We start from the raw sequence: 11,750 nt of genomic DNA on the forward strand, positions 1-11,750 counted from the left end.
GTACAATGGTACAATTTAAAACAGTAAAATTATACATTAAAACATTATTTAAAAATACCCTAACTCACCCCAAATGCCTGCCTGAATAACCAAGTTTTCAGTGTGTGGCGGAAGCTCATGAAAGAGGGGGCATGGCAGAGTTCCCTAGGGAAGGAGTTCCACAGAGTGGGGGCCACCACAGAGAAGGCCCTCTCCCTTGTCCTCACCAGCCTAGCTGTCCTGGCTGATGAGACAGAGAGAAGGCCATCCGAGGCTGATCTTGTTGAGCGGCCTGTCTGGTGTTGCTTGAGATAGGCTGGGTCAGAACCATATAGGGTTTTAAAGATCAAAGCCAACACCTTGAATTTGGCCCGGAAAACAACTGGTAGCCAGTGCAATTCCTTCAGCAGTTAACACAAGTCTAGCAACTGACCACCTCCAGTGTGCCCTGCAGACAGACATTTGATTTCCATCTTAGCATAAACATAAGCAGCCTATGAATAAACATTCTCATGACAGTCAACCACAGGACCTCAGATTGGAACTGGAGTGACAATCTTGTCGCAATAGACAGCTAGCTCCGTAGTTCCTTCTGAAAGCCGCTCCTCCGCACAGGCACAGACAGGTAAGACAGTGCAGTGCCTCCAGGCAAAAGGATTCCTCTATGGCACGGTGGTTGAGCCCCATTCAGGCTGAGGACCAAATTCCATTTTAGAGAAGCTCTCATGGGCAGCGTGCATTTCAGCGGTGCGCAGGGCCCAAAGGGATAGGACCAAAAGTACCAGCATAGTTTTTGCTTAAAGCTCCTACTGCCAGTAGCAAAGCCTTCTGAGAGGCATTTCAACCTTTTAGAATGGGAAGAAAACGAAACAACTTTGGAAAACCACCAAACAATTGGTGGTCAGTGGAAAGGGGGGGATGCCAGTGGAAGGGCGCATGAGCATCTGGAGAGCCCTGGAGGGCTGGATTGAGACCCCAGGCCTGAGGTTCAGTGTTCACAAGGACACACACATGGCAACTTGTGTCCAGAAATTACAAACTAAAAATAGAATTTTAGCATTTAGAAATAGTGACAGATTTCTACATTTTCTGAATGTCTTTTAGGGTACAGTTCTATTTCTGGATCAGATTGTCAGGGTGCAGGAAATGTCATCAGACAGGTAACAGAAGATAAATAAAAGTAATTCAGCAAGCCTACTAAACTCTGGGGGGGGGGATAGAACATGTAGTTGGGAATCATAAATAAAATGTGCTGCTATTGTTATGGCTTTTCCACTAGCCTGATGTGTCTATAAAAAGGCTGAGGGAGAAGACTGTTCATTAGCTGTCAGTTCTGAACAAGGCTAGAAAGTAGCAACCTGTCTCAGAGCATCCAATAATATGTCGGGGGTGGGGTGGGGCACCTAATCCCTCAAGCTGTTGATAAAAGCTTCATTAGATCACTCTGTTATCAATCCTAGATCTGACAGAAACCTGAAGGAATCATGCTTGTTAAGTATCTTTACAGTATGGCCTGTGGTTTATCACAACGCGGTGTTTTCAGATTTACTGTACTAGAACCAGCTTAAAATTCTAACGAAGAATTCCTGTAGGAAACAGAACGAAGCACCACAGGACATTTTCAGAAACAGTCTGTTGTTGCTGTGGTGGCTAGAGATGGACACAGTTTATTTCCCATCCATGTCACGTTCACACCTGTTCATCCATAAGTCCATTGAATCCCATTTCCTGCTTAATCTGCTTTTAAAAAAACTGCACTAAAATTTGCATTTGAATGCATAGTTAATTCAATGATAAAAACAACCATGCTTGTTTAAGACCAAACTTAAGGCTATCTCATGTTGGCTCAAGCTCCACAAAGCCAGGAAATTGGAAGCTAAGGCTGATGCCTTAACTGACGTGCCCCGTGATCAGTGCTGGTCTTGTGCAATGTCGCAAACTGTGCTTGCTTACAACTTACTCTTCATGCACCCACACTTTTTCTTGGTCTTTCAGGCCCAAATCCAGATGGGGAGGATGGAGTGCCTGGGACCAGCAAAGATGACCCACTGGTCCTATATTGCCTTCTGAAGCATCTGAGCTTTACTGTGCTGCAGCCCAACACATCAGGGGGAGGGGACTAGATTCAGGAAGGCTAGTTTAGTCCATCCTACCAGCTACTGATGTAAGTAACAAACAGGCATGTGCCAGCTCACAGGAGGATCCCTCTAGCAATACAGTAAGGCTCAGATGCTTCAGGAGGCAATATAAGACCAGAACAATGTGAGTCATCTTTGCTGGACCTGAAAGACCAAGGAAAGGAGACAATTGGATATAACCCTTTGTTTCATGTAAAATTCCATCCCTTCCCTGTATCAAAATGGTGATTATTAACCTTTCAGTGAGTTTATTTAGCAGAAGTGAAGAGAAAGTATGATGCAAAGTATTCTATAAAAAAGTACAAAAATACAAATTAGAAATAGATGAAATATGAAGCATGACGCTGCATCACTTGAGACTGGAACAAGTGGCTTAACCTTAGTTCTCCTATACTACATCAAGGTTTCAGAATAGTTTTGCATGTGATTTTAAATAAAGGTATCTCTGGGTTTCTGTATGTATGGTTCTCCATAGTATCTGTAATTCTGATTATGCCACAACACTCACAATAGAAACTATGGTACTACTCCAGAATAAGTGAACATGGAATGGTACCTGCCTTGAATGCCATTTTTCTTGATAGAAAGGTGGAGTACAAATCAAATCAAATCAATCAGTCAACATGGCTGAGTTACACAATTTCTCTCTCTCTCTCTCTCTCTTCATACAAGCAGTCCTAACTGCACAATGATGTGGATGTCCACTCAGAAATAGGGATGTATAGATTGTGTCAGTCTATTCCGTCTGTGTTTCATGGGTTATCAGGTGCCATTTGTTCCATCCATCAACACAATCGGATTTTTTTTGTTACCATAAATGCACAAATTCCCCCCCAATGGGCATTTTCACATTTTAGCCTGTGGTGGTGGTGGTGGTGGTGGATGTGGATATTTGGCTGGGTTATTTATTCTGCATATTTTTCTACGGTGGAATTTGTGCAAAATTCCAGAAACTTAGAGAATTGGTCCGCAAGCAAAGGGCTGGATGTGCCTGATCTTGTCTGATCTCGGAAGCTAAGCAGGGTCAGCCCTGGTTAAGACTAGGATGGGAGACCGCCTGGAAATCAGGCTTCCTGCATTGAGCAGGGGGTTAGACTTGATGGTCTTGTAGGCCCCTTCCAACCCAATGATTCTATGATTCTATAAGTTCACAGAAACTGCCCAGTAGGGGAAAAGCTGGTCCATTGCAGAATCCACGGGTTGGGCTTATGAAAATCTGGACTCATTTGGTTCTGTTGCAGATTTCTCCAACATCCCTACTCAGCAATAAGCTATACCATGTTCAGTCGGGCTTACTTCCAGGTAAGTATGCAGGGGATTGCAGCCTAAATATGTCCCCCCGCTCTCAGGATTTGTTGCAACACAGTGGTATCCTTGCTGCCTTGGCATCTAAATCTTGTTAAGAATGTAACATATTTTGAATGAACCACAACTACAACTTTAAGGCATGTAGCAAAACAGCAGACTTAACACTGCAATAGCCTTAACAACACTGTATTTAAGACTGGACAGTGTAGTGTGCATTACAAGCTTATTTTGTAAACTCCTGCCTCCCTATTGTACATTTCTGCTAGTTCCCATATCTCACATCTGTTCTCTATACCCATCCATTTTCATCTGGCTCATCTCATAGATGCATCTAGTGAGCAGAGATGACCATTTTCGTGCTTAGAGAAAAACAATTGAACAATGTCAATGTTGTGTGATTTATGATTTATGATATAATTTAGGGGGAAATAGTGCAGAAAACTATGCCCGCACCTTGCTGTGTAAGTCATGCATGAGACTCACCACAAAATGGGACAAACAAGCTGGGGATTTTTACTCATGAGTTGGGTCTTTGTCACAAGCACAAAATACTCTATGCTAGGCTTCTTCCCTGTATGCTCACTAGCTTAGCGATGGTGATGACATGAAGGTATACATAACCTCATTTCCTTCTAGGACCAAGGGAAATTCTGTTAATTCTTCCTGTTGTTTAAATAACAGTTTTAACAATACTTTGTACAAGTGGGACCTTTTCTTCCTAGACTTGGGCAGGTGGCAGTAGGCCCAAACTATAAACGTTAAAGGTGCAGCAATAGGCTGACCATACGTACCGTTTTAAACGGGACAGTACCGTTCTTTCATATTTCCCGACCATCTCGTCATTTTAATATAAATGTCAATTTTGTCCCGTTTTTAATTTTTTGTAAAAACTGAACGCGTTTGTCATAAGGCTCTATGCTAATCAATGCGTGCAGTAAAACTACTAGTGTGACGAAAGAGGACGTTCCATTTACTTTATCCAGCCAGGGCCAGGCTTCTTGAGCTAGTGACGATCAGACGCCACCTCCTTGCTTGTCTGCAGTGGCTGGGAATTTGAGAGGTGGTCGCTAAGCCCCATTCAGCGGAGCCAGGAGGGTGAGTCTTACTGTTATTTCTACCATCATTCCGCCCATACAGATTCTTTCTCAAATAAAACTTTTGTTATCGTCTTACTTTTTCATGAATATGGAATATTACATAATCCCGTCCCATTTTTGTCATCCCAATATCCCGTTTTTGTCTCAAGGAAATATGGTCAGCCTAAGCATATGGCACAAGGCCAACTGTGTTACTCAAACCCTGCCATTTTGGAATAATTCAGAAACATATCAGCCACTGCAGGTTCTAAAGCAATCAAGCTTGTATTCTGGAACAGATGAATATGGAAGTCGAGTATCATATACATGCATCAGGTTGGATCCAGCATTGCTCCTACTTGGAGTAGGCCCATTAAAATCAATGGGTCTACTCTAAGTCTGAAGCTAGTCTGCTGTTTTAATGCCAACTAAATTTCAGTATATAACATGTTCATGCTAAGATAGGTATGCCCCTATCTATGCTTAAATATGAAGAAATAAGAGGAAAGCAAGCAGCAAGGGCTAAGTGTGTCATCTCATGATGTAGATAGCCTGAACCACAATGAAGTGCAAAATGGAGTTCTATGTGGGAAGGGAATTGGATGTGTAACCCATCCACATTTTGCCACCACTAATCATATGTTACTTACCACAAGAGCTGTGTCTAGGGCCGTATAAGAAATTTGTTTCAGTTCATTTTTTATCAGGATTTCATGGCCTGAAAGCTACCGCACAATCATGGGCCTGCTGAGGAAGCACTCATTTCAGCCTGAAAGGAACCTAATATGGATCTATTACATATTGGACCTACACCTTGACATGGTTTGGGGTTCACTCTGAAATGGCTCTGAAGAGGCCAGAAACGTAATCCAGATCATCCAGCACCCTATGGAATAGGCCACCATCTTTACTTAGAATCTAGATTAGGGGTAGGCAACTTGGTGCCCTTTAGATGTTTTGGACTACAACTCCCATCAGCCCCAGCCAGTATAGCTAATGGTCACAGATTATGAAGGCTGTAGTCCAAAAGTTCTGGAGAGCTCCAGGTTGCCTACTCTTGGTTTAGACTGAACTGCTAGAGCCTTCACAGAATTTACTTAGCTCACTGTTAAAATGCCGCAGAGAAGAAATGAGAATACACTCTGCAAAAAGACAGTGCGTTTTCTTGAAACTGAGTCTGTAATCCTGTTCTGTAACTTTGCAGCCTCATGGATCACTTTTGTCGTGGGGGGAAAAAGGTGGAAAATATGCTCATTTTAGCTGTCACTGTTCTGTGTTTGATTTCTTGGACATTTTGGCAGCCGTTTCAGATTGTCTGACTTCCTGGAGGCAGGGAACATAGCACTTGTGACACTGGGTGGAAGAAAGAACCACTCAAATTCATACATCTCATACATTTCAAAACCCAAGGAGACAGCAAGGTGGGTAACACAAAAACTGGAAAATGCAGGGGGAATAAACTATATGTGTTTAATTCTGTGCTTTAAAGAGAAGCGTGGGTGAGCATGGCATCAGCTTTTTTTTTTTTCAGCTCAGCAGGCTTTTCTAGCATTGAGTTAAATTCTTGTAGATGTGTCCCAGAACCCAACAATTGCTGAACAGTCCCATTTGTATCCTCTGTGAAGCTGGCAGGGGATTTTTCACAACACACACACATGATATACCGTTTGCTAAAGCAGTTCTACCCCCCACCCACCCCCAAAATCACGTAAGCTATAATTCAGAAACAGGAAAAGAGCAAAACACACTCGGGGCAGTTGCCTTCATATTGTCATTGGTATGGTGTGACTTCAAAGGGTCATTCTGCTGCAGTCTGACATATGCCAAATTGTCGTAGTCCGTGACAGTGTGAAATTAATTCCCACACTGAGGGTTACAGGGGAAAAAAACTATGGTTTTGTTTTATTTTTATTTTTTTTTAAGTACAGTGAGATGACAAAATTGGGTGTCATAATTTCTGGAACTTGTAAATATCTCTGTGTCAGGGTGATCCTTAAGACATGTTTTTCATAACGTAAATGTAATTAGTAGAGCTGCCACTGAATGTCATTCCGGAGTGAAAATCCAAAGAAATTTGAAGGAGCCTGTTCTGGCAAACTTTCTGTCAGAATATCAAGGGAATTAAAAAAACACCAATAGCTTTTGTGATATTTCATGTAAGTCCCTATTCAGCCTTTTAGATAAAGGCTGAGTCCTCACACACACACACACACAGGAGTCCCCCCTGACCGTGTAGGGGTCACAAGGGCTGAATGTGCCAGACATATTGGCCATGCCCCTCCACTCCTGACCTTTCCGCTGAACATGTGAATGTGTCTAGTGTGAACAGGGAGATTGTGGGAGGGCCTTGTGTGTGTGGGCCTGTTGCCCTCTTCACATATTTGCAGCAAACACCTGAAGAGAGCTATCATGAGATACATACAGGTTCTACACAGGGAATTTGATGAAGTGCCAGGGAGAAAGAGGAGACAGATAAAGAAACAGAGGCTAGGGAGTGACCAGTGAAGCATCAGAATTGGGCTTAGAACTAATTTAGATATTTTTCATGCGGACAGAGGAAATGATGTGGTTTGCTGAGTCAATTTCTGGAGCAAATCGGGGGGGGGGATCTACACCAGAGTCTTTTCCATGAGTGAGTCAGCGCTGCGGCAGTGTTTATTCAGAGTGTCGTAGTTTCCACTGAGGCACACGCTAATGGATACGTCACAGTATCCACCAAGTGTATAATGCGATTTGAGTACCACACAAAACTGCGTAGTGTTCTAATTGCGGGAGAAGTAGGAGGAGACTGAAAGGTCAGTTGTGTCATTTGTGTTGTGCTGCATGTTGCTTTGTAGAGGTTGGATTGCAGTAGAAGTGGGAGGGATGAGCTGCCTGCGTCTGGTCCCCCCGCCATTTTTGTGTGTGTTTCACTCAGCTGACAGAATGCACATCTTTGATGGTGTGCAGCAATGGAGGTTTAAAAGTAATAATTAGAGCCCTGCTCCACTGTATGTGCACAGTCAGAAATAGGTGCAAAAAATCAAACGAACACCACCACCCCTGCAGCAAAACAAAACAGAGGAGGAAAAGAACCATGTGTGTGTGTGTGTGTGTGTGTGTGTGTGTGTGGAGAGAGAGAAGCTCCTTCAGCCTCCTTCTCCTCCTCTGCTCATGCCTTCAGCAGGCCAACTGGTGAGTGATCCCCAGGCACCCCTCTTCCTTTCTCTTTCACTCTTGTATGGCAGCACCCAGCAAAATGGCTCCTTGCCGCTGCCGCCACCACGTTCCTCTCTTCCTATACCTCCTTTCATTCTCTGCTCTTTCCTCAGTGATGGCAGCAATGAGGGTCCCTTTGGGTGGGCAGCCTTGTGAGAGTGAGTGAAAAAGGAAGAGGGCCTGTGTGTATGTGTGTGTGTGTGGAGATCCTGCCCAGAAATCCCATTAAAATCAGTGTGAGGAAAGAGCAGGGAACAAACGGAGGAGGAAAAAGACAGGGGTGGGTGCAAGAAATGCTTTAAAGCCACTCCTGCTGGTAAGAGTTATAATACTGCTCAGCTGGAACACGCATATGTTTGTAGCGCATGGAAACTGCCAGCACCATAAAAACTGTTGCAAAGGTAGTTTGGGAAACAACAGAATATTGAGGGAGAAATAGTGTGAGGAGGGGGGTTGGGGTGTGCGTCATGTGACACACAAGGGAGCCAGGCGATACAATGCCAGTAAAAAAACCTTTTGTGTAGATCCGCTCCTGGAATTTGTTCACTAGCATCATATGTCTCTAACTTCTTAGAGAAGCAGTAGCCCTAACCTGTGGACCACATTCAAGATGGTGGGTTAGGGTAGTTTTAGAAATGTGATGTTTTTAATGTTGAATGTTATTGTGTTGAACTGTTTTTATTGTTGTACATCGCCCAGAGTGGCTGGGTGACTGGCCAGATGAGGGATTAAATAAATAAATAAATAAATAAATAAATAAATAAATAAGATGAGACAAGGAGGACAATAATCCATTTATCTAAAGTCAATTGAAGACAAAACTGGAGGATCCTGTTCAGCTGAAGTAGCCATGACATTTGAAATAGATGTGGACGTTCCTGCTCAGGCAACGCTTTGAAGGAATTATCAAAAGCATTTTGATTGAACAAACATATTGCTTGCACACGTGTGTGTTTTGCACACCTCTAGTAATGGGTGCTTGCTTGCTGACCATAATCCAAAGACTGCTGACCACAATCCATTGCACCCACCTGTTTATTAATGTATTTTTCAAATGTATTTAACACCTTTCTTATCCTCCAAAGGCATCTAAAGTAGTGTACACTTTTAGTTCAATAGTTTGATTAAATGGACAAATAAATCATTATACACAATCCGTGTGATGTAATTTGGCGCTGTGTGTGGGAGTAGCCAACTGTACACTCCTCTCTAGCTTGCTCTCAATTTTAATAATGTGCTGCTTCTCTAAAACATGAGTATGTGGGTGGTCTCACTTTCTTTATTGGTATTCTAGCAAGATATAATGCTTGTATTTTGTTATTAGCTGCCACTGGCGCATAATCTAGTCATATTACCCCCCTTAAGCCACCCCCCCATATACATTTATACACTACAACAGGCACTCTTTCCATTATTCTTTGCAGTACGGATGGCATTCCAATTTCCAACTCTGTGGGAGGATAACGTTCCTCATACAAAACAAACGTTGGGGAGAAGCCAGGGATGAGTAACCACACAGGTGACCTTTACAGAAAATCATAGCTCCAAATGATGCTGGGGGAAATCACCCTGTACACTGGGGTTCATTACAAATGATCAAAGATCCATGGGGAATACCTACAATAGAAACAAACCAACATGGGTCTTTGATTACATAAAGTTAAAGTCCTTGAGAAGGATGGAAATCTTGAAGTCAGGTGGCTCCCACAGGGTAATCCAAAGAAAGGGCAATTTACAACACCCACACTGAGTACTCTGGGAGTATTAAGAGCATTGTGTAATTGATGCTTATATCATTATGTAATATTGGCAATATATTTATGATAGTATTATACAGGCTTCTGTAAACATAGGTTTCCCACCATATAGGAAGCAGCAGGAATTTAATGCAAGTGTGGACATGAGACAGATTCATGTGTTTGTTCTTTACACTCCTGGTTTTAACTCTCCTCTGCTTGTGAAAAGCATTTCACTAATCTGATATTAGGGTCAACGTGCCATTAAAATAAGATGTTTTTGCCAGTGAAAAAAAGAAAGGTTCCTCCTGTGCAAGCACCGGGTCATTACTGACCCCTAGAGGGACGCCGCTTATGCTGGCGTTTTCATGGCAGACTATAGCAGGGTGGTTTGCCATTGCCTTCCCCAGTCGTGACTACCTTTCCCCCAGCAAGCTGGGTACTCATTTTACCGACCTCGGAAGGATGGAAGGCTGAGTCGACCTAAGCCAGCTACCCGAGACCCGGCTTCCGCTGGGATCTAACTCAGGTCGTGGGGAGAGTTCGGTTGCAATACTGCCGCCTACCACTCTGCGCCACACGAGGCTCACTTTTTGCCAGTGACTCCAGTATAAGTAAAATAAATATGAAATGTTATTATAAGTACTATTTAGCACAGTGGTGGGGAATATGTGGCCTTCCTCATGTTGTTGGACTGAAACTCCCATCAACCCTTGCCAGCATAGCCAACAACATTTGTAGGGTTGGCTATGCCATCCCTTATTTATCTTATAGGGCACAACAATATATAGCGAATGGCCTGTAACAGCACCCATGTTAATATTTATGTGGCCTCATAAAGTCCTAGTGATACTTATTCCTGCAACTCAACATCCCTTGGATGTTATCTCTTTATCTTAAGTGTTGTATCAACATATAGTAGCTATTCTACTGTTACACAATAATTTTCTTATGGGGTGGCATTTATTTTTAGCTTTAAATATATCACTAACTAAATCCAAAGTGTTCTCTCAGCAGCTTACAGATAGAATGAAATATGAAACATAATTGTTGTAAAAGTGGTATGACCTCAAATGCAGAGGAAGGATAACATGTAAATGGGGAGCTTGTGTATTTTTCCTACAATGTGATGAGTGAGCTGAAGCTCCTGCCCTTTTCCATGGCAGAGACATGAAAGTTTCCTCTTTGGACATCATACCAGGATCATGAAAGTTTGTGGCCTATTCACTTATGCATCTACACCTCATCACTGTCTGCAACATGTGACGCTACAGTTGAGCAGTGTCTTTCATCTTTCTACTTCCAGTTATTTTAAGAAGCTTGGCCTACCTCTGGGATGGCCTACATGTAGCCTGCTGGGTGCCTGCAACCCCATGTACCCCCTCGCAGTCCCCATTACCCCAATCTCTCTCTCTCTCTCTGTGATTATATATATATATATATATATATATATATATATAGAGAGAGAGAGAGAGAGAGAGAGAGAGAGAGAGAGAATGGCATCCATACCACTATGGAGCACTAAGAAGATAAAACTTTGCATTTGCAAGCTAAATTTGACCCTTTTAGAGTTCCATAACTGATACACAGGCCCCCAAAGGGTCAAATTTAGCTTCCACTAAGCTACATGTGACCTTTCTGATGCTTCATAGTAGCTACGGATGCCATTTTTTCTAAAAGCGATAGTACTTTGTTTGGGTCAAATGTGGCCCTCAGGGGGTAGACAGTCCCAAAGTCACCCAGCCGTGGCCTAAACAGTAGCCTGTTAACATGATTATCTAAGCTATGGTTTTAATCAGCCTTCCCCAAACTGGTGCTCTCTAGATGTTTGGGGCAACATCTCCCATAATCTCTGATCATTGGCTCTGCTAGTGGGGGCACCAGAGGGGAAAGGCTGACGTAGATTATCATGAATGACCTGTGGAGAACTTTGGGCTAAATGTTCTCCCTCTCCTGTTCTCCTCTTTTACTTGAAAGAGAACTGATCTTGCCACTTCCGCCTCTCCTTCCAGGAGCTGCCTTGGGAATCAACTTGAGCTTTGTCGCACTCCTGCTTCATCCTCGATGGTGTGGATGACACTGTATTGAAATTTGAAACTGTACACGAATATAGTGCTTGTGTGGACAAATTCCTGGAGGAAATGGCTATCAGTGGCTACTAGTCCTGATGGCTATGTGCTACCTCCAGTACCAGAGGCAGTGAGCCTATGTACACCAGTTGCTGGGGAACATGGGTGCGAGGGTGCTGTTGCACTCATGCCCTGCTTGTGGGTTCCCGGTCGACAGCTGGTTGGCCACTGTGTGAACAGAATGCT

This window comes from Heloderma suspectum, chromosome 2 (genome assembly GCF_057233095.1).
Source record: "Heloderma suspectum isolate Gila_16-S chromosome 2, 16-S_ref, whole genome shotgun sequence".
Lineage (NCBI taxonomy): Eukaryota > Metazoa > Chordata > Lepidosauria > Squamata > Helodermatidae > Heloderma > Heloderma suspectum.